General features: G+C 42.4%; 13 non-coding genes across 13 annotated transcripts; all 13 read left to right on the top strand.

Moving 5' to 3' along the window:
* Positions 1–1,206: 1,206 nt before the first annotated feature.
* trnal-uaa (transfer RNA leucine (anticodon UAA)) lies at positions 1,207–1,313 on the top strand. The gene is made up of 2 exons: positions 1,207–1,244; positions 1,269–1,313. It is a non-coding gene; the product is annotated as a tRNA-Leu (tRNA).
* An 815-nt stretch (positions 1,314–2,128) lies between these two features.
* trnal-uaa (transfer RNA leucine (anticodon UAA)) lies at positions 2,129–2,235 on the top strand. Its single transcript has 2 exons — positions 2,129–2,166; positions 2,191–2,235. It is a non-coding gene; the product is annotated as a tRNA-Leu (tRNA).
* A 4,552-nt stretch (positions 2,236–6,787) lies between these two features.
* Positions 6,788–6,894, top strand: trnal-uaa (transfer RNA leucine (anticodon UAA)). The gene is made up of 2 exons: positions 6,788–6,825; positions 6,850–6,894. It is a non-coding gene; the product is annotated as a tRNA-Leu (tRNA).
* Positions 6,895–8,398: 1,504 nt separating this feature from the next.
* Positions 8,399–8,505, top strand: trnal-uaa (transfer RNA leucine (anticodon UAA)). The gene is made up of 2 exons: positions 8,399–8,436; positions 8,461–8,505. It is a non-coding gene; the product is annotated as a tRNA-Leu (tRNA).
* A 2,602-nt stretch (positions 8,506–11,107) lies between these two features.
* trnal-uaa (transfer RNA leucine (anticodon UAA)) lies at positions 11,108–11,214 on the top strand. Its single transcript has 2 exons — positions 11,108–11,145; positions 11,170–11,214. It is a non-coding gene; the product is annotated as a tRNA-Leu (tRNA).
* A 1,504-nt stretch (positions 11,215–12,718) lies between these two features.
* trnal-uaa (transfer RNA leucine (anticodon UAA)) lies at positions 12,719–12,827 on the top strand. The gene is made up of 2 exons: positions 12,719–12,758; positions 12,783–12,827. It is a non-coding gene; the product is annotated as a tRNA-Leu (tRNA).
* An 816-nt stretch (positions 12,828–13,643) lies between these two features.
* Positions 13,644–13,750, top strand: trnal-uaa (transfer RNA leucine (anticodon UAA)). The gene is made up of 2 exons: positions 13,644–13,681; positions 13,706–13,750. It is a non-coding gene; the product is annotated as a tRNA-Leu (tRNA).
* A 2,858-nt stretch (positions 13,751–16,608) lies between these two features.
* On the top strand, positions 16,609–16,715 carry trnal-uaa (transfer RNA leucine (anticodon UAA)). Its single transcript has 2 exons — positions 16,609–16,646; positions 16,671–16,715. It is a non-coding gene; the product is annotated as a tRNA-Leu (tRNA).
* A 1,504-nt stretch (positions 16,716–18,219) lies between these two features.
* Positions 18,220–18,326, top strand: trnal-uaa (transfer RNA leucine (anticodon UAA)). The gene is made up of 2 exons: positions 18,220–18,257; positions 18,282–18,326. It is a non-coding gene; the product is annotated as a tRNA-Leu (tRNA).
* Positions 18,327–19,143: 817 nt separating this feature from the next.
* trnal-uaa (transfer RNA leucine (anticodon UAA)) lies at positions 19,144–19,250 on the top strand. The gene is made up of 2 exons: positions 19,144–19,181; positions 19,206–19,250. It is a non-coding gene; the product is annotated as a tRNA-Leu (tRNA).
* An 816-nt stretch (positions 19,251–20,066) lies between these two features.
* trnal-uaa (transfer RNA leucine (anticodon UAA)) lies at positions 20,067–20,173 on the top strand. The gene is made up of 2 exons: positions 20,067–20,104; positions 20,129–20,173. It is a non-coding gene; the product is annotated as a tRNA-Leu (tRNA).
* Positions 20,174–21,677: 1,504 nt separating this feature from the next.
* On the top strand, positions 21,678–21,784 carry trnal-uaa (transfer RNA leucine (anticodon UAA)). Its single transcript has 2 exons — positions 21,678–21,715; positions 21,740–21,784. It is a non-coding gene; the product is annotated as a tRNA-Leu (tRNA).
* Positions 21,785–22,601: 817 nt separating this feature from the next.
* On the top strand, positions 22,602–22,708 carry trnal-uaa (transfer RNA leucine (anticodon UAA)). The gene is made up of 2 exons: positions 22,602–22,639; positions 22,664–22,708. It is a non-coding gene; the product is annotated as a tRNA-Leu (tRNA).
* Positions 22,709–22,745: the final 37 nt, after the last annotated feature.

Here is a 22,745-nt window from a genome sequence, read left to right as displayed (position 1 = left end):
AAGACTTACTGTCCGAAGAAGATGCTGAAAACAATCGGCTAAATACTTGCAGTTCATCTAAAAGTGATTGCTGAAACAAAGTGGGACTTTGCGCAAACACACCTGGAAATCAGGTTTCCAATGAGGTTTCTCAAACTGTCCGTATATACGTAAAAAAAGGCTGCAAGCCCCACGATGGATGCTGAGGTTTTCGAAAAAGAAGCAATTCAGAAAACCAAGCTGCAACTGCAGCCAGACTTGGCTGCTTGTACAAACGTTTTGCCAAACAAAATTAATCATCTAACCAACACTCCAACTGAGACCCACTAAACTCACTTACAAGAGCTTTACTCACTTCACGCACAACTGACGCTCCACATTAACTCACGTCAAGTGAGGTGGCCATGATGTGCACCCAAACGGTTAGTTCAAAGCAATATATTCCAAGCCTAAGACTTACTGTCTGGAGGAAGATGCAGAAAACAAACGGCTAAATAGTTGCAGTTGATCTAAAAGTGATTGCTGAAACAGAGTGGGACTTTGCTCAAACACGCCTGGAAATATGTTGCTTTATTGAGGATCAAAAGGTCTTTTCAGGAGTTCAGTTTCAGGAGACCCACACTATAACTGCAGAAAAACTTGATCTCTTGTCCAGCTGAAAATGAAAGTCACTTCCGGCAATTACACACAGTAAAGCAGCCAAATTACAGTCAGCTTTCTCAGGGGAGCTGATTTCACAAACTGAGGTATGGAAACTGACTTTACCCGACTAGATACCAGTCGGAAAACGCCAATTTCGTTGACGTTTATAAACGTAACCATGTTTCCAATCAGGTTTCTCAAACTGTGCGTATATAAGTAACAAAAGGCTGCAAGCCCCATGATGGATGCTGAGGTTTTCGAAAGAGAAGCAATTCAGAAAACCCAGCTGCAACTGCAGCCAGACTTGGCTGCTTGTACAATCCTTTTGCCAAACAAAATTAATAATCTAACCAACAATCCAACTGAGACCCACTAAACTCACTTACAAGAGCTTCACTCACTTCATGTCACTGTCATAAGTTGTGCAAAGTCCCGACTGACGTCCTTTCAAGCTGAGACAAAGGTGAATATTGCAAGAAATGGAGACTTTATTCAAGAACACCTTGAGTATGTTGATTGAATTAGAGAATAATAAACTAATGAGTTACTTCCACTGTCCTAAAGAGTCAATTCCCACCAATGGCTGTCAGGATGGCCGAGCGGTCTAAGACGCCAGACTTAAGCAAGGGCTCTTTCCCCAAAGGGACTCCTGGTCTCCAATGGAGGCGTGGGTTCAAATCCCACTCCTGACATTTCTTCCCTCTGCATGTTGGTCATGATTTAGACATGTTTGTATTTCACAACTTTAGCAACTCGTGATTGTCTTTTGATGCACGAAGCAAAAGACATGGCGACACTATTGCATAATCCTTCTCTACCAGATACCAATGTGCTGCTGAGATGATGCTGCCGCAACATTCTTACGAGAATGCACCTCGGGCACTCCTGGCAGTAATTTCTGACAACTGACGCTCCACATCAACTCACGTCAAGTGAGGTGGCCATGATGTGCATGCAAACGGTTAGTTCAAAGCAATATATTCCAAGCGTAAGACTTACTGTCCGAAGAAGATGCTGAAAACAAACTGCTAAATAGTTGCAGTTGATCTAAAAGTGATTGCTGAAACAAAGTGGGACTTTGCGCAAACACACCTGGAAATCAGGTTTCCAATGAGGTTTGTCAAACTGTCCGTATATACGTAAGAAAAGGCTGCAAGCCCCACGATGGATGCTGAGGTTTTCGAAAGAGAATCAATTCAGAAAACCCATCTGCACCTGCAGCCAGACTTGGCTGCTTGTACAAACGTTTTGCCAAACAAAATAATCATCTAACCAACACTCCAACTGAGACCCACTAAACTCACTTACAAGAGCTTCACTTACTTCATGTCACTGTCATAAGTTGTGCAAAGTCCCGACTGACGTCCTATCAAGCTGAGACAAAGGTGAATATTGCAAGAAATGGAGACATTTCTCAAGAACACCTTGAGTATGTTGATTGAATTAGAGAATAATAAACTAATGAGTTAGTTCCACTGTCCTAAAGAGTCAATTCCCACCAATGGCTGTCAGGATGGCCGAGCGGTCTAAGGCGCCAGACTTAAGCAAGGGCTCTTTCCCCAAAGGGACCTCTGGTCTCCAATGGAGTTGTGGGTTCAAATCCCACTCCTGACATTTCTTCCCTCTGCATGTTGGTCATGATTTAGACATGTTTGTATTTGACAACTTTAGCAACTCGTGATTGGCTTTTGTTGCACAAAGCATAAGACATGGCGACACTATTGCATAATCCTTCTCTACCAGATACCAATGTGCTGCTGAGATGATGCTGCCGCAACATTCTTACGAGAATGCACCTCGGGCACTCCTGGTAGTAATTTCTGACAACTGACGCTCCACATCAACTCACGTCAAGTGAGGTGGCCATGATGTGCATGCAAACGGTTAGTTCAAAGCAATATATTCCAAGCGTAATACTTACTGTCCGAGGAAGATGCTGAAAACAAACGGCTAAATAGTTGCAGCTGATCTAAAAGTGATTGCTGAAACAGAGTGGGACTTTGCTCAAACACGCCTGGAAATATGTTGCTTTATTGAGGATTGAAAGGTCTTTTCAGGGGTTCAGTTTCTGCAGATCCACACTATAACTGCAGAAAAACTTGATCTCTTGTCCAGCTGAAAATGAAAGTCACTTCCGGCAATTACACACAGTAAAGCAGTCTCTTTATCTCTCTTATGGACTCTAATTTTTCACACAGGGAATATTATTATTTTGCTGAATGTTATGATCTTAACCACACTGCTATTTGCCCTATAGAGACTATGTCTGCTCCACGACCAATTAAACTTTTTAAACCAAAAATGAACACAAGGGGAGTTAATCATAAAAATCTAATACAAGTTAAGACTAATGCTCATACTGAACCAAAACCCAAAACTATTAAATGTGGATTATTAAATATTAGATCTCTCTCTTCTAAATCTCTGTTAGTAAATGACTTAATAAATGATCATCAAATTGATTTACTTTGTCTCACTGAAACCTGGTTGCAGCAGGAAGAATATGTCAGTTTAAATGAGTCAACCCCCCCAAGTCATATTAACTATCATGTTCCTAGATGCACAGGCCGAGGTGGAGGAGTAGCAGCAATATTTCACTCTAGCTTATCAATAATTCCTAGACCTAAACATAGTTATAACTCATTTGAGAGTCTTACTCTTAGCCTTTCACACGCAAACTGGAAAACTCAAAACCCACTATTATTTGTTCTCGTGTACCGTCCTCCAGTCCCTTATTCAGAGTTTTTGATTGAATTTTCTGATTTTCTATCTGATTTAGTGCTTAGTACAGATAAAGTCATTATAGTGGGTGACTTTAACATCCATGTAGATGCTGACAGTAACTGCCTGAGCACTGCGTTTAATTCATTACTAGATTCAATTGGTTTTTCCCAAAATGTAAATAAACCCACTCACTGTTTTAGTCACACATTAGACCTTGTACTTACATATGGCATTGAAACTGATAATTTAATAGTATTTCCTCATAACTCTCTTTTGTCTGACCATTTTCTAATAACATTTGAATTTACAATAACGGACTATACAGCAGTTAGGAAAAAATTCCACTACAGCAGATGTTTATCTGAAAATGCTGTGAATACATTTAAAGAAATTATTTCTTCATCTTTTTCACCACCATGTGTCAATACTATGGTGAGTAGCCATCTTACTCCTGTACAAATTGATTACTTAGTTGACGATTCTGCAGCCTCATTGCGTATGATACTAGATACAGTTGCCCCTCTGAAAAAGAAGGCAGTGAATCAGAGGAGGCGACCTCCCTGGTACAATTCACAAATGCACAGCTTAAAGCAGGCGTCACGAAAATTAGAGAGGAAGTGGCGTTCCACTAATTTAGAAGAATCCCGGTTAGCCTGGAAAAACAGTTTAAAAGTGTACAAAAAAGCTCTCCGTGATGCCAGAACAGCATATTATTCCGCACTAATAGAGGAAAACAAGAACAACCCCCGGTTTCTGTTCAGCACTGTAGCCAGGCTGACTAAGAGCCATAGTTCTGTTGAGCCTAGTATACCCTTAACTTTGAGCAGCAATGACTTTATGACTTTCTTTACTGATAAAATTGCAGCCATTAGGGAAAAGGTTCACCAGATCCTCCCTACAAATATTACAGATAGATCTTCATGTACAACAGCTCTAGAATCCTCAATAAGGCCCCAATCCATCTTAGACTGTTTTTCACCCATAGATCTCACTGAGCTAAGTTCAACTATCGCCTCCTCAAAACTAACAACATGTCTTTTAGACCCTGTTCCAACCAAATTGCTTAAAGATGTTCTACCTTTAATAGACACATTCATATTAGATTTGATTAACTTATCTTTAGAAACTGGCTATGTACCAAAGGCTTATAAAGTTGCTGTAATCAAACCATTACTTAAAAAACCCTGTCTTGATCCAGGTGATTTAGCCAACTATAGACCAATATCAAATCTCCCGTTTATTTCTAAAATCCTGGAAAAAGTAGTTGCAAAACAATTATGTGATCACCTTTACAGGAATAATTTGTATGAAGACTTTCAGTCAGGATTTAGAGTTCATCACAGTACAGAAACAGCACTGGTAAAAGTCTCCAATGATCTTCTCCTCGCTTCAGATAATGGACTTGTGTCCGTACTCGTCTTACTAGACCTTAGTGCCGCATTTGACACCATTGACCACAACATTTTATTACAGAGACTAGAACATAGATTTGGGATTAAAGGAACCACATTACATTGGTTTAAATCTTATCTGTCAGACAGATTCCAACTTGTTCATGTTAATGATGACTCTTCTTTATGCACCAAAGTTAGCTATGGAGTTCCACAGGGCTCTGTGTTAGGACCAATACTTTTTAATCTGTACATGTCACCTTTAGGCAAAATTATTAGGAAACATTCCATAAACTTCCACTGCTATGCAGATGATACCCAGCTCTATTTATCTGTGAAACCAGAAGATACTAACCAATTAGTCAAACTTGAAGCATGTCTAAAAGACATAAAGACCTGGATGTCCTACAATTTCCTACTTCTAAATTCAGACAAAACTGAAATCATCCTCTTTGGGCCTAAAAACATGAGAAATATGCTGTCTAACAATATAGTTACTTTAGATGACATAACTTTGGCCTCCAGTACTGCGGTGAGGAACCTTGGAGTTATTTTTGACCAGGATTTGGCATTTACGTCACATATAAGACAAATCTCTAGAACAGCCTTCTTCCACCTACGGAACATTGCTAAAATTAGAAGCATCCTGTCTCAAAGTGATGCCGAAAAACTGGTCCATGCATTTGTTACTTCTAGGTTGGACTACTGTAATTCCCTACTTCTGGGGTGTCTTAATAACTCTCTAAAAAGCCTTCAATTAATCCAAAATGCTGCAGCAAGAGTGCTGACTGGATTAGGAAAGAGAGATCATATTTCACCTTCACTAGCTTCTCTTCATTGGCTTCCCATAAAATCTAGAATAGAGTTCAAAACCCTCCTCCTTACATACAAAGCTCTTAATGGTCAAGCTCCATCATATTTAAAAGATCTCATAGTTCTGTATCGCCCGATTAGACCACTTCGATCCCAAAATACAGGCCTACTTGTGGTTCCCAGAGTTTGCAAAAGTAGAATGGGAGGCAGAGCCTTTAGCTATCAAGCTCCTCTCCTGTGGAACCAGCTTCCAATCCAAATTCGGGGAGCAGACACCCTCTCTACTTTTAAGACTAGGCTTAAAACCTTCCTTTTTGATAAAGCTTATAGTTAAACTGCTCACTCAACCTGAACTAGCTTTTCTCTATACATTTACTTGTCACTACTGTATACCATTAATTCTATATCCTACAACCTGCACGATGCTTTGTTGTTGCTTTTTTGTTGTTTTGTTGTTGCTTTTCTTGTTGTTTTGTTGTTGCTTTTTGTTGTTGCTTTTTGTTGTTTTGTTGTTGCTTTTTTGTTGTTTTGTTGTTGCTTTTCGTTGTTGCTTTTCGTTGCTCTTTTCTTTTCTTTCTCCACTTTCCACTCACCCCAACCGGTCAAGGCAGATGGCCGCCCACCCTGAGCCTGGTTCTGCTGGAGGTTTCTCCCATTAAAGGGAGTTTTTCCTCTCCACTGTTGCCTAGGGCTTGCTCAAGGGGGATTTGTTGGGTTGCTTCTACATACTTGTGTAGTCTGGACTTTATTCTGTAAAGTGCCTTGAGATGACTTTGTTGTAAATTGGCGCTATATAAATAAAGTTGAATTGAATTGAATTGAATTGAAATCAGGTTTCCAATGAGGTTTCTCAAACTGTCCGTATATACGTAACAAAAGGCTGCAAGCCCCACGATGGATGCTGAGGTTTTCGAAAGAGAAGCAATTCAGAAAACCCAGCTGCAACTGCAGCCAGACTTGGCTGCTTGTACAAACGTTTTGCCAAACAAAATTAATCATCTAACCAACACTCCAACTGAGACCCACTAAGCTCACTTACAAGAGCTTCACTCACTTCATGTCACTGTCATAAGTTGTGCAAAGTCCCGACTGACGTCCTTTGAAGCTGAGACAAAGGTGAATATTGCAAGAAATGGAGACTTTTCTCAAGAACACCTTGAGTATGTTGATTGAATTAGAGAATAATAAACTAATGAGTTAGTTCCACTGTCCTAAAGAGTCAATTCCCACCAATGGCTGTCAGGATGGCCGAGCGGTCTAAGGTGCCAGACTTAAGAAAGGGCTCTTTCCCCAAAAGGACTTCTGGTCTCCAATGGAGGCGTGGGTTCAAATCCCACTCCTGACATTTCTTCCCTCTGCATGTTGGTCATGATTTAGACATGTTTACATTTGACAACTTTAGCAACTCGTGATTGTCTTTTGTTGCACGAAGCAAAAGACATGGCGACACTATTGCATAATCCTTCTCTACCAGATACCAATGTGCTGCTGAGATGATGCTGCCGCAACATTCTTACGAGAACGCACCTCGGGCACTCCTGGCAGTAATTTCTGACAACTGACGCTCCACATCAACTCACGTCAAGTGAGGTGGCCATGATGTGCATGCAAACGGTTAGTTCAAAGCAATATATTCCAAGCGTAATACTTACTGTCCGAGGAAGATGCTGAAAACAAACGGCTAAATAGTTGCAATTGATCTAAAAGTGATTGCTGAAACAGAGTGGGACTTTGCTAAAACACGCCTGGAAATATGTTGCTTTATTGAGGATCAAAAGGTCTTTTCAGGAGTTCAGTTTCAGGAGACCCACACTAAAACGGCAGAAAAACTTGATCTCTTGTCCAGCTGAAAATGAAAGTCACTTCTGGCAATTACACACAGTAAAGTAGCCAAATTACAGTCGGCATTCTCAGGGGAGCTGATTTCACAAACTGAGGTATGGAAACTGACTTTACCCGACTAGATACCAGTCGGAGAACGCCAATTTCGTTGTCGTTTATAAACGTAACCATGTTTCCAATCCGGTTTCTCAAACTGTGCGTATATAAGTAAGAAAAGGCTGCAAGCCCCATGATGGATGCTGAGGTTTTCGAAAGAGAAGCAATTCAGAAAACCCAGCTGCAACTGCAGCCAGACTTGGCTGCTTGTACAATCGTTTTGCCAAACAAAATTAATCATCTAACCAACAATCCAACTGAGACCCACTAAACTCACTTACAAGAGCTTTACTCACTTCACGCACAACTGATGCTCCACTTTAACTCACGTCAAATGAGGTGGCCATGATGTGCACCCAAACGGTTAGTTCAAAGCAATATATTCCAAGCCTAAGACTTACTGTCTGGAGGAAGATGCTGAAAACAAACGGCTAAACAGTTGCAGTTGATCTAAAAGTGATTGCTGAAACAAAGTGGGACTTTGCGCAAACACACCTGGAAATCAGGTTTCCAATGAGGTTTCTCAAACTGTGCGTATATACGTAACAAAAGGCTGCAAGCCCCATGATGGATGCTGAGGTTTTCGAAAGAGAAGCTATTCAGAAAACCCAGCTGCAACTGCAGCCAGACTTGGCTGCTTGTACAATCGTTTTGCCAAACAAAATTAATCATCTAACCAACAATCCAACTGAGACCCACTAAACTCACTTACAAGAGCTTCACTCACTTCATGTCACTGTCATAAGTTGTGCAAAGTCCCGACTGACGTCCTTTCAAGCTGAGACAAAGGTGAATATTGCAAGAAATGGAGACTTTTCTCAAGAACACCTTGAGTATGTTGATTGAATTAGAGAATAATAAACTAATGAGTTAGTTCCACTGTCCTAAAGAGTCAATTCCCACCAATGGCTGTCAGGATGGCCGAGCGGTCTAAGGCGCCAGACTTAAGCAAGGGCTCTTTCCCCAAAGGGACTTCTGGTCTCCAATGGAGGCGTGGGTTCAAATCCCACTCCTGACATTTCTTCCCTCTGCATGTTGGTCATGATTTAGACATGTTTGTATTTCACAACTTTAGCAACTCGTGATTGTCTTTTGATGCACGAAGCAAAAGACATGGCGACACTATTGCATAATCCTTCTCTACCAGATACCAATGTGCTGCTGAGATGATGCTGCCGCAACATTCTTACGAGAATGCACCTCGGGCACTCCTGGCAGTAATTTCTGACAACTGACGCTCCACATCAACTCACGTCAAGTGAGGTGGCCATGATGTGCATGCAAACGGTTAGTTCAAAGCAATATATTCCAAGCGTAAGACTTACTGTCCGAAGAAGATGCTGAAAACAAACTGCTAAATAGTTGCAGTTGATCTAAAAGTGATTGCTGAAACAAAGTGGGACTTTGCGCAAACACACCTGGAAATCAGGTTTCCAATGAGGTTTCTCAAACTGTCCGTATATACGTAACAAAAGGCTGCAAGCCCCACGATGGATGCTGAGGTTTTCGAAAGAGAAGCAATTCAGAAAACCCAGCTGCAACTGCAGCCAGACTTGGCTGCTTGTACAAACGTTTTGCCAAACAAAATTAATCATCTAACCAACACTCCTACTGAGACCCACTAAACTCACTTACAAGAGCTTTACTCACTTCACGCACAACTGACGCTCCACATTAACTCACGTCAAGTGAGGTGGCCATGATGTGCACCCAAACGGTTAGTTCAAAGCAATATATTCCAAGCCTAAGACTTACTGTCTGGAGGAAGATGCAGAAAACAAACTGCTAAATAGTTGCAGTTGATCTAAAAGTGATTGCTGAAACAAAGTGGAACTTTGCGCAAACACACCTGGAAATCAGGTTTCCAATGAGGTTTCTCAAACTGTGCGTATATACGTAACAAAAGGCTGCAAGCCCCACGATGGATGCTGAGGTTTTCGAAAGAGAAGCAATTCAGAAAACCCAGCTGCAACTGCAGCCAGACTTGGCTGCTTGTACAAAAGTTTTGCCAAACTAAATTAATCATCTAACCAACACTCCAACTGAGACCCACTAAACTCACTTACAAGAGCTTCACTCACTTCATGTCACTGTCATAAGTTGTGCAAAGTCCCGACTGACGTCCTTTGAAGCTGAGACAAAGGTGAATATTGCAAGAAATGGAGACTTTTCTCAAGAACACCTTGAGTATGTTGATTGAATTAGAGAATAATAAACTAATGAGTTAGTTCCACTGTCCTAAAGAGTCAATTCCCACCAATGGCTGTCAGGAGGGCCGAGCGGTCTAAGGCGCAAGACTTAAGCAAGGGCTCTTTCCCCAAAACGGACTTCTGGTCTCCAATGGAGGTGTGGGTTCAAATCCCACTCCTAACATTTCTTCCCTCTGCATGTTGGTCATGATTTAGACATGTTTGTATTTGACAACTTTAGCAACTCGTGATTGTCTTTTGTTGCACAAAGCAAAAGACATGGCGACACTATTGCATAATCCTTCTCTACCAGATACCAATGTGCTGCTGAGATGATGCTGCCGCAACATTCTTACGAGAATGCACCTCGGGCACTCCTGGCAGTAATTTCTGACAACTGACGCTCCACATCAACTCACGTCAAGTGAGGTGGCCATGATGTGCATGCAAACGGTTAGTTCAAAGCAATATATTCCAAGCGTAAGACTTACTGTCCGAAGAAGATGCTGAAAACAAACGGCTAAATAGTTGCAGTTGATCTAAAAGTGATTGCTGAAACAAAGTGGGACTTTGTGCAAACACAACTGGAAATCAGGTTTCCAATGAGGTTTCTCAAACTGTCCGTATATACGTAACAAAAGGCTGCAAGCCCCATGATGGAGGCTGAGGTTTTCGAAAGAGAAGCAATTCAGAAAACCAAGCTGCATCTGCAGCCAGACTTGGCTGCTTGTACAAACGTTTTGCCAAACTAAATTAATCATCTAACCAACACTCCAACTGAGACCCACTAAACTCACTTACAAGAGCTTTACTCACTTCACGCACAACTGACGCTCCACATTAACTCACGTCAAGTGAGGTGGCCATGATGTGCACCCAAACGGTTAGTTCAAAGCAATATATTCCAACCCTAAGACTTACTGTCTGGAGGAAGATGCAGAAAACAAACTGCTAAATAGTTGCAGTTGATCTAAAAGTTATTGCTGAAACAAAGTGGGACTTTGCGCAAACACACCTGGAAATCAGGTTTCCAATGAGGTTTCTCAAACTGTGCGTATATACGGAACAAAAGGCTGCAAGCCCCACGATGGATGCTGAGGTTTTCGAAAGAGAAGCAATTAGGAAAACCCAGCTGCAACTGCAGCCAGACTTGGCTGCTTGTACAAACGTTTTGCCAAACAAAATTAATCATCTAACCAACACTCCAACTGAGACCCACTAAACTCACTTACAAGAGCTTCACTCACTTCATGTCACTGTCATAAGTTGTGCAAAGTCCCGACTGACGTCATTTCAAGCTGAGACAAAGGTGAATATTGCAAGAAATGGAGACTTTTCTCAAGAACACCTTGAGTATGTTGATTGAATTAGAGAATAATAAACTAATGAGTTAGTTCCACTGTCCTAAAGAGTCAATTCCCACAAATGGCTGTCAGGATGGCCGAGCGGTCTAAGGCGCCAGACTTAAACAAGGGCTCTTTCCCCAAAGGGACTTCTGGTATGCAATGGAGGCGTGGGTTCAAATCCCACTCCTGACATTTCTTCCCTCTGCATGTTGGTCATGATTTAGACATGTTTACATTTGACAACTTTAGCAACTCGTGATTGTCTTTTGTTGCACGAAGCAAAAGACATGGCGACACTATTGCATAATCCTTCTCTACCAGATACCAATGTGCTGCTGAGATGATGCTGCCGCAACATTCTTACGAGAACGCACCTCGGGCACTCCTGGCAGTAATTTCTGACAACTGACGCTCCACATCAACTCACGTCAAGTGAGGTGGCCATGATGTGCATGCAAACGGTTAGTTCAAAGCAATATATTCCAAGCGTAATACTTACTGTCCGAGGAAGATGCTGAAAACAAACGGCTAAATAGTTGCAGTTGATCTAAAAGTGATTGCTGAAACAGAGTGGGACTTTGCTAAAACACGCCTGGAAATATGTTGCTTTATTGAGGATCAAAAGGTCTTTTCAGAAGTTCAGTTTCAGGAGACCCACACTAAAACGGCAGAAAAACTTGATCTCTTGTCCAGCTGAAAATGAAAGTCACTTCTGGCAATTACACACAGTAAAGTAGCCAAATTACAGTCGGCATTCTCAGGGGAGCTGATTTCACAAACTGAGGTATGGAAACTGACTTTACCCGACTAGATACCAGTCGGAGAACGCCAATTTCGTTGTCGTTTATAAACGTAACCATGTTTCCAATCCGGTTTCTCAAACTGTGCGTATATAAGTAAGAAAAGGCTGCAAGCCCCATGATGGATGCTGAGGTTTTCGAAAGAGAAGCAATTCAGAAAACCCAGCTGCAACTGCAGCCAGACTTGGCTGCTTGTACAATCGTTTTGCCAAACAAAATTAATCATCTAACCAACAATCCAACTGAGACCCACTAAACTCACTTACAAGAGCTTTACTCACTTCACGCACAACTGATGCTCCACTTTAACTCACGTCAAATGAGGTGGCCATGATGTGCACCCAAACGGTTAGTTCAAAGCAATATATTCCAAGCCTAAGACTTACTGTCTGGAGGAAGATGCTGAAAACAAACGGCTAAACAGTTGCAGTTGATCTAAAAGTGATTGCTGAAACAAAGTGGGACTTTGCGCAAACACACCTGGAAATCAGGTTTCCAATGAGGTTTCTCAAACTGTGCGTATATACGTAACAAAAGGCTGCAAGCCCCACGATGGATGCTGAGGTTTTTGAAAGAGAAGCAATTCAGAAAACCCAGCTGCAACTGCAGCCAGACTTGGCTGCTTGTACAATCGTTTTGCCAAACAAAATTAATCATCTAACCAACAATCCAACTGAGACCCACTAAACTCACTTACAAGAGCTTCACTCACTTCATGTCACTGTCATAAGTTGTGCAAAGTCCCGACTGACGTCCTTTCAAGCTGAGACAAAGGTGAATATTGCAAGAAAAGGAGACTTTTCTCAAGAACACCTTGAGTATGTTGATTGAATTAGAGAATAATAAACTAATGAGTTAGTTCCACTGTCCTAAAGAGTCAATTCCCACCAATGGCTGTCAGGATATGGCCGAGCGGTCTAAGGCGCCAGACTTAAGCAAGGGCTCTTTCCCCAAAGGGACTTCTGGTCTCCAATGGAGGCGTGGGTTCAAATCCCACTCCTGACATTTCTTCCCTCTGCATGTTGGTCATGATTTAGACATGTTTGTATTTCACAACTTTAGCAACTCGTGATTGTCTTTTGATGCACGAAGCAAAAGACATGGCGACACTATTGCATAATCCTTCTCTACCAGATACCAATGTGCTGCTGAGATGATGCTGCCGCAACATTCTTACGAGAATGCACCTCGGGCACTCCTGGCAGTAATTTCTGACAACTGACGCTCCACATCAACTCACGTCAAGTGAGGTGGCCATGATGTGCATGCAAACGGTTAGTTCAAAGCAATATATTCCAAGCGTAAGACTTACTGTCCGAAGAAGATGCTGAAAACAAACTGCTAAATAGTTGCAGTTGATCTAAAAGTGATTGCTGAAACAAAGTGGGACTTTGCGCAAACACACCTGGAAATCAGGTTTCCAATGAGGTTTCTCAAACTGTCCGTATATACGTAACAAAAGGCTGCAAGCCCCACGATGGATGCTGAGGATTTCGAAAGAGAAGCAATTCAGAAAACCCAGCTGCAACTGCAGCCAGACTTGGCTGCTTGTACAAACGTTTTGCCAAACAAAATTAATCATCTAACCAACACTCCAACTGAGACCCACTAAGCTCACTTACAAGAGCTTCACTCACTTCATGTCACTGTCATAAGTTGTGCAAAGTCCCGACTGACGTCCTTTGAAGCTGAGACAAAGGTGAATATTGCAAGAAATGGAGACTTTTCTCAAGAACACCTTGAGTATGTTGATTGAATTAGAGAATAATAAACTAATGAGTTAGTTCCACTGTCCTAAAGAGTCAATTCCCACCAATGGCTGTCAGGATGGCCGAGCGGTCTAAGGTGCCAGACTTAAGAAAGGGCTCTTTCCCCAAAAGGACTTCTGGTCTCCAATGGAGGCGTGGGTTCAAATCCCACTCCTGACATTTCTTCCCTTTGCATGTTGATCATGATTAAGACATGTTTGTATTTTACAACTTTAGCAACTCGTGATTGTCTTTTGTTGCACAAAGCAAAAGACATGGCGACACTATTGCATAATCCTTCTCTACCAGATACCAATGTGCTGCTGAGATGATGCTGCCGCAACATTCTTACGAGAACGCACCTCGGGCACTCCTGGCAGTAATTTCTGACAACTGACGCTCCACATCAACTCACGTCAAGTGAGGTGGCCATGATGTGCATGCAAACGGTTAGTTCAAAGCAATATATTCCAAGCGTAATACTTACTGTCCGAGGAAGATGCTGAAAACAAACGGCTAAATAGTTGCAGTTGATCTAAAAGTGATTGCTGAAACAGAGTGGGACTTTGCTAAAACACGCCTGGAAATATGTTGCTTTATTGAGGATCAAAAGGTCTTTTCAGGAGTTCAGTTTCAGGAGACCCACACTAAAACGGCAGAAAAACTTGATCTCTTGTCCAGCTGAAAGTGAAAGTCACTTCCGGCAATTACACACAGTAAAGTAGCCAAATTAAAATCGGCTTTCTCAGGGGAGCTGATTTCACAAACTAAGGTATGGAAACTGACCTTACCCGACTAGATACCAGTCGGAGAACGCCAATTTGTTGTCGTTTATAAACGTAACCATGTTTCCAATCAGGTTTCTCAAACTGTGCGTATATAAGTAAGAAAAGGCTGCAAGCCCCATGATGGATTCTGATGTTTTCGAAAGAGAAGCAATTCAGAAAACCCAGCTGCAACTGCAGCCAGACTTGGCTGCTTGTACCAACGTTTTGCCAAACAAAATTAATCATCTAACCAACACTCCAACTGAGACCCACTAAACTCACTTACAAGAGCTTTACTCACTTCACGCACAACTGACGCTCCACATTAACTCACGTCAAGTGAGGTGGCCATGATGTGCACCCAAACGGTTAGTTCAAAGCAATATATTCCAAGCCTAAGACTTACTGTCTGGAGGAAGATGCAGAAAACAAACTGCTAAATAGTTGCAGTTGATCTAAAAGTGATTGCTGAAACAAAGTGGAACTTTGCGCAAACACACCTGGAAATCAGGTTTCCAATGAGGTTTCTCAAACTGTGCGTATATACGTAACAAAAGGCTGCAAGCCCCACGATGGATGCTGAGGTTTTCGAAAGAGAAGCAATTCAGAAAACCCAGCTGCAACTGCAGCCAGACTTGGCTGCTTGTACAAAAGTTTTGCCAAACTAAATTAATCATCTAACCAACACTCCAACTGAGACCCACTAAACTCACTTACAAGAGCTTCACTCACTTCATGTCACTGTCATAAGTTGTGCAAAGTCCCGACTGACGTCCTTTCAAGCTGAGACAAAGGTGAATATTGCAAGAAATGGAGACTTTATTCAAGAACACCTTGAGTATGTTGATTGAATTAGAGAATAATAAACTAATGAGTTAGTTCCACTGTCCTAAAGAGTCAATTCCCACCAATGGCTGTCAGGAGGGCCGAGCGGTCTAAGGCGCAAGACTTAAGCAAGGGCTCTTTCCCCAAAACGGACTTCTGGTCTCCAATGGAGGTGTGGGTTCAAATCCCACTCCTAACATTTCTTCCCTCTGCATGTTGGTCATGATTTAGACATGTTTGTATTTGACAACTTTAGCAACTCGTGATTGTCTTTTGTTGCACAAAGCAAAAGACATGGCGACACTATTGCATAATCCTTCTCTACCAGATACCAATGTGCTGCTGAGATGATGCTGCCGCAACATTCTTACGAGAATGCACCTCGGGCACTCCTGGCAGTAATTTCTGACAACTGACGCTCCACATCAACTCACGTCAAGTGAGGTGGCCATGATGTGCATGCAAACGGTTAGTTCAAAGCAATATATTCCAAGCGTAAGACTTACTGTCCGAAGAAGATGCTGAAAACAAACGGCTAAATAGTTGCAGTTGATCTAAAAGTGATTGCTGAAACAAAGTGGGACTTTGTGCAAACACAACTGGAAATCAGGTTTCCAATGAGGTTTCTCAAACTGTCCGTATATACGTAACAAAAGGCTGCAAGCCCCATGATGGAGGCTGAGGTTTTCGAAAGAGAAGCAATTCAGAAAACCCAGCTGCAACTGCAGCCAGACTTGGCTGCTTGTACAAACGTTTTGCCAAACTAAATTAATCATCTAACCAACACTCCAACTGAGACCCACTAAACTCACTTACAAGAGCTTTACTCACTTCACGCACAACTGACGCTCCACATTAACTCACGTCAAGTGAGGTGGCCATGATGTGCACCCAAACGGTTAGTTCAAAGCAATATATTCCAACCCTAAGACTTACTGTCTGGAGGAAGATGCAGAAAACAAACTGCTAAATAGTTGCAGTTGATCTAAAAGTTATTGCTGAAACAAAGTGGGACTTTGCGCAAACACACCTGGAAATCAGGTTTCCAATGAGGTTTCTCAAACTGTGCGTATATACGGAACAAAAGGCTGCAAGCCCCACGATGGATGCTGAGGTTTTCGAAAGAGAAGCAATTAGGAAAACCCAGCTGCAACTGCAGCCAGACTTGGCTGCTTGTACAAACGTTTTGCCAAACAAAATTAATCATCTAACCAACACTCCAACTGAGACCCACTAAACTCACTTACAAGAGCTTCACTCACTTCATGTCACTGTCATAAGTTGTGCAAAGTCCCGACTGACGTCATTTCAAGCTGAGACAAAGGTGAATATTGCAAGAAATGGAGACTTTTCTCAAGAACACCTTGAGTATGTTGATTGAATTAGAGAATAATAAACTAATGAGTTAGTTCCACTGTCCTAAAGAGTCAATTCCCACAAATGGCTGTCAGGATGGCCGAGCGGTCTAAGGCGCCAGACTTAAACAAGGGCTCTTTCCCCAATGGGACTTCTGGTCTTCAATGGAGGCGTGGGTTCAAATCCCACTCCTGACATTTCTTCCCTCTGCATGTTGGTCATGATTTAGACATGTTTACATTTGACAACTTTAGCAACTCGTGATTGTCTTTTGTTGCACGAAGCAAAAGACATGGCGACACTATTGCATAATCCTTCTCTACCAGATACCAATGTGCTGCTGAGATGATGCTGCCGCAACATTCTTACGAGAACGCACCTCGGGCACTCCTGGCAGTAATTTCTGACAACTGACGCTCCACATCAACTCACGTCAAGTGAGGTGGCCATGATGTGCATGCAAACGGTTAGTTCAAAGCAATATATTCCAAGCGTAATACTTACTGTCCGAGGAAGATGCTGAAAACAAACGGCTAAATAGTTGCAATTGATCTAAAAGTGATTGCTGAAACAGAGTGGGACTTTGCTAAAACACGCCTGGAAATATGTTGCTTTATTGAGGATCAAAAGGTCTTTTCAGGAGTTCAGTTTCAGGAGACCCACACTAAAACGGCAGAAAAACTTGATCTCTTGTCCAGCTGAAAATGAAAGTCACTTCTGGCAATTACACACTGTAAAGTAGCCAAATTACAGTCGGCATTCTCAGGGGAGCTGATTTCACAAACTGAGGTATGGAAACTGACTTTACCCGACTAGATACCAGTCGGAGAACGCCAATTTCGTTGTCGTTTATAAACGTAACCATGTTTCCAATCCGGTTTCTCAAACTGTGCGTATATAAGTAAGAAAAGGCTGCAAGCCCCATGATGGATGCTGAGGTTTTCGAAAGAGAAGCAATTCAGAAAACCCAGCTGCAACTGCAGCCAGACTTGGCTGCTTGTACAATCATTTTGCCAAACAAAATTAATCATCTAACCAACAATCCAACTGAGACCCACTAAACTCACTTACAAGAGCTTTACTCACTTCACGCACAACTGATGCTCCACTTTAACTCACGTCAAATGAGGTGGCCATGATGTGCACCCAAACGGTTAGTTCAAAGCAATATATTCCAAGCCTAAGACTTACTGTCTGGAGGAAGATGCTGAAAACAAACGGCTAAACAGTTGCAGTTGATCTAAAAGTGATTGCTGAAACAAAGTGGGACTTTGCGCAAACACACCTGGAAATCAGGTTTACAATGAGGTTTCTCAAACTGTGCGTATATACGTAACAAAAGGCTGCAAGCCCCATGATGGATGCTGAGGTTTTCGAAAGAGAAGCTATTCAGAAAACCCAGCTGCAACTGCAGCCAGACTTGGCTGCTTGTACAATCGTTTTGCCAAACAAAATTAATCATCTAACCAACAATCCAACTGAGACCCACTAAACTCACTTACAAGAGCTTCACTCACTTCATGTCACTGTCATAAGTTGTGCAAAGTCCCGACTGACGTCCTTTCAAGCTGAGACAAAGGTGAATATTGCAAGAAATGGAGACTTTTCTCAAGAACACCTTGAGTATGTTGATTGAATTAGAGAATAATAAACTAATGAGTTAGTTCCACTGTCCTAAAGAGTCAATTCCCACCAATGGCTGTCAGGATGGCCGAGCGGTCTAAGGCGCCAGACTTAAGCAAGGGCTCTTTCCCCAAAGGGACTTCTGGTCTCCAATGGAGGCGTGGGTTCAAATCCCACTCCTGACATTTCTTCCCTCTGCATGTTGGTCATGATTTAGACATGTTTGTATTTCACAACTTTAGCAACTCGTGATTGTCTTTTGATGCACGAAGCAAAAGACATGGCGACACTATTGCATAATCCTTCTCTACCAGATACCAATGTGCTGCTGAGATGATGCTGCCGCAACATTCTTACGAGAATGCACCTCGGGCACTCCTGGCAGTAATTTCTGACAACTGACGCTCCACATCAACTCACGTCAAGTGAGGTGGCCATGATGTGCATGGAAACGGTTAGTTCAAAGCAATATATTCCAAGCCTAAGACTTACTGTCTGGAGGAAGATGCTGAAAACAAACGGCTAAACAGTTGCAGTTGATCTAAAAGTGATTGCTGAAACAAAGTGGGACTTTGCGCAAACACACCTGGAAATCAGGTTTACAATGAGGTTTCTCAAACTGTGCGTATATACGTAACAAAAGGCTGCAAGCCCCATGATGGATGCTGAGGTTTTCGAAAGAGAAGCTATTCAGAAAACCCAGCTGCAACTGCAGCCAGACTTGGCTGCTTGTACAATCGTTTTGCCAAACAAAATTAATCATCTAACCAACAATCCAACTGAGACCCACTAAACTCACTTACAAGAGCTTCACTCACTTCATGTCACTGTCATAAGTTGTGCAAAGTCCCGACTGACGTCCTTTCAAGCTGAGACAAAGGTGAATATTGCAAGAAATGGAGACTTTTCTCAAGAACACCTTGAGTATGTTGATTGAATTAGAGAATAATAAACTAATGAGTTAGTTCCACTGTCCTAAAGAGTCAATTCCCACCAATGGCTGTCAGGATGGCCGAGCGGTCTAAGGCGCCAGACTTAAGCAAGGGCTCTTTCCCCAAAGGGACTTCTGGTCTCCAATGGAGGCGTGGGTTCAAATCCCACTCCTGACATTTCTTCCCTCTGCATGTTGGTCATGATTTAGACATGTTTGTATTTCACAACTTTAGCAACTCGTGATTGTCTTTTGATGCACGAAGCAAAAGACATGGCGACACTATTGCATAATCCTTCTCTACCAGATACCAATGTGCTGCTGAGATGATGCTGCCGCAACATTCTTACGAGAATGCACCTCGGGCACTCCTGGCAGTAATTTCTGACAACTGACGCTCCACATCAACTCACGTCAAGTGAGGTGGCCATGATGTGCATGCAAACGGTTAGTTCAAAGCAATATATTCCAAGCGTAAGACTTACTGTCCGAAGAAGATGCTGAAAACAAACTGCTAAATAGTTGCAGTTGATCTAAAAGTGATTGCTGAAACAAAGTGGGACTTTGCGCAAACACACCTGGAAATCAGGTTTCCAATGAGGTTTCTCAAACTGTCCGTATATACGTAACAAAAGGCTGCAAGCCCCACGATGGATGCTGAGGTTTTCGAAAGAGAAGCAATTCAGAAAACCCAGCTGCAACTGCAGCCAGACTTGGCTGCTTGTACAAACGTTTTGCCAAACAAAATTAATCATCTAACCAACACTCCAACTGAGACCCACTAAGCTCACTTACAAGAGCTTCACTCACTTCATGTCACTGTCATAAGTTGTGCAAAGTCCCGACTGACGTCCTTTCAAGCTGAGACAAAGGTGAATATTGCAAGAAATGGACACTTTTCTCAAGAACACCTTGAGTATGTTGATTGAATTAGAGAATAATAAACTAATGAGTTAGTTCCACTGTCCTAAAGAGTCAATTCCCACCAATGGCTGTCAGGATGGCCGAGCGGTCTAAGGTGCCAGACTTAAGAAAGGGCTCTTTCCCCAAAAGGACTTCTGGTCTCCAATGGAGGCGTGGGTTCAAATCCCACTCCTGACATTTCTTCCCTTTGCATGTTGATCATGATTAAGACATGTTTGTATTTTACAACTTTAGCAACTCGTGATTGTCTTTTGTTGCACAAAGCAAAAGACATGGCGACACTATTGCATAATCCTTCTCTACCAGATACCAATGTGCTGCTGAGATGATGCTGCCGCAACATTCTTACGAGAACGCACCTCGGGCACTCCTGGCAGTAATTTCTGACAACTGACGCTCCACATCAACTCACGTCAAGTGAGGTGGCCATGATGTGCATGCAAACGGTTAGTTCAAAGCAATATATTCCAAGCGTAATACTTACTGTCCGAGGAAGATGCTGAAAACAAACGGCTAAATAGTTGCAGTTGATCTAAAAGTGATTGCTGAAACAGAGTGGGACTTTGCTAAAACACGCCTGGAAATATGTTGCTTTATTGAGGATCAAAAGGTCTTTTCAGGAGTTCAGTTTCAGGAGACCCACACTAAAACGGCAGAAAAACTTGATCTCTTGTCCAGCTGAAAATGAAAGTCACTTCTGGCAATTACACACTGTAAAGTAGCCAAATTACAGTCGGCATTCTCAGGGGAGCTGATTTCACAAACTGAGGTATGGAAACTGACTTTACCCGACTAGATACCAGTCGGAGAACGCCAATTTCGTTGTCGTTTATAAACGTAACCATGTTTCCAATCCGGTTTCTCAAACTGTGCGTATATAAGTAAGAAAAGGCTGCAAGCCCCATGATGGATGCTGAGGTTTTCGAAAGAGAAGCAATTCAGAAAACCCAGCTGCAACTGCAGCCAGACTTGGCTGCTTGTACAATCATTTTGCCAAACAAAATTAATCATCTAACCAACAATCCAACTGAGACCCACTAAACTCACTTACAAGAGCTTTACTCACTTCACGCACAACTGATGCTCCACTTTAACTCACGTCAAATGAGGTGGCCATGATGTGCACCCAAACGGTTAGTTCAAAGCAATATATTCCAAGCCTAAGACTTACTGTCTGGAGGAAGATGCTGAAAACAAACGGCTAAACAGTTGCAGTTGATCTAAAAGTGATTGCTGAAACAAAGTGGGACTTTGCGCAAACACACCTGGAAATCAGGTTTACAATGAGGTTTCTCAAACTGTGCGTATATACGTAACAAAAGGCTGCAAGCCCCATGATGGATGCTGAGGTTTTCGAAAGAGAAGCTATTCAGAAAACCCAGCTGCAACTGCAGCCAGACTTGGCTGCTTGTACAATCGTTTTGCCAAACAAAATTAATCATCTAACCAACAATCCAACTGAGACCCACTAAACTCACTTACAAGAGCTTCACTCACTTCATGTCACTGTCATAAGTTGTGCAAAGTCCCGACTGACGTCCTTTCAAGCTGAGACAAAGGTGAATATTGCAAGAAATGGAGACTTTTCTCAAGAACACCTTGAGTATGTTGATTGAATTAGAGAATAATAAACTAATGAGTTAGTTCCACTGTCCTAAAGAGTCAATTCCCACCAATGGCTGTCAGGATGGCCGAGCGGTCTAAGGCGCCAGACTTAAGCAAGGGCTCTTTCCCCAAAGGGACTTCTGGTCTCCAATGGAGGCGTGGGTTCAAATCCCACTCCTGACATTTCTTCCCTCTGCATGTTGGTCATGATTTAGACATGTTTGTATTTCACAACTTTAGCAACTCGTGATTGTCTTTTGATGCACGAAGCAAAAGACATGGCGACACTATTGCATAATCCTTCTCTACCAGATACCAATGTGCTGCTGAGATGATGCTGCCGCAACATTCTTACGAGAATGCACCTCGGGCACTCCTGGCAGTAATTTCTGACAACTGACGCTCCACATCAACTCACGTCAAGTGAGGTGGCCATGATGTGCATGCAAACGGTTAGTTCAAAGCAATATATTCCAAGCCTAAGACTTACTGTCTGGAGGAAGATGCTGAAAACAAACGGCTAAACAGTTGCAGTTGATCTAAAAGTGATTGCTGAAACAAAGTGGGACTTTGCGCAAACACACCTGGAAATCAGGTTTACAATGAGGTTTCTCAAACTGTGCGTATATACGTAACAAAAGGCTGCAAGCCCCATGATGGATGCTGAGGTTTTCGAAAGAGAAGCTATTCAGAAAACCCAGCTGCAACTGCAGCCAGACTTGGCTGCTTGTACAATCGTTTTGCCAAACAAAATTATTCATCTAACCAACAATCCAACTGAGACCCACTAAACTCACTTACAAGAGCTTCACTCACTTCATGTCACTGTCATAAGTTGTGCAAAGTCCCGACTGACGTCCTTTCAAGCTGAGACAAAGGTGAATATTGCAAGAAATGGAGACTTTTCTCAAGAACACCTTGAGTATGTTGATTGAATTAGAGAATAATAAACTAATGAGTTAGTTCCACTGTCCTAAAGAGTCAATTCCCACCAATGGCTGTCAGGATGGCCGAGCGGTCTAAGGCGCCAGACTTAAGCAAGGGCTCTTTCCCCAAAGGGACTTCTGGTCTCCAATGGAGGCGTGGGTTCAAATCCCACTCCTGACATTTCTTCCCTCTGCATGTTGGTCATGATTTAGACATG

Source organism: Channa argus, unplaced genomic scaffold (assembly GCF_033026475.1).
Source record: "Channa argus isolate prfri unplaced genomic scaffold, Channa argus male v1.0 Contig078, whole genome shotgun sequence".
Taxonomy (NCBI): Eukaryota; Metazoa; Chordata; class Actinopteri; order Anabantiformes; family Channidae; genus Channa; species Channa argus.
This window is presented reverse-complemented; position numbering and strand designations above follow the sequence as displayed.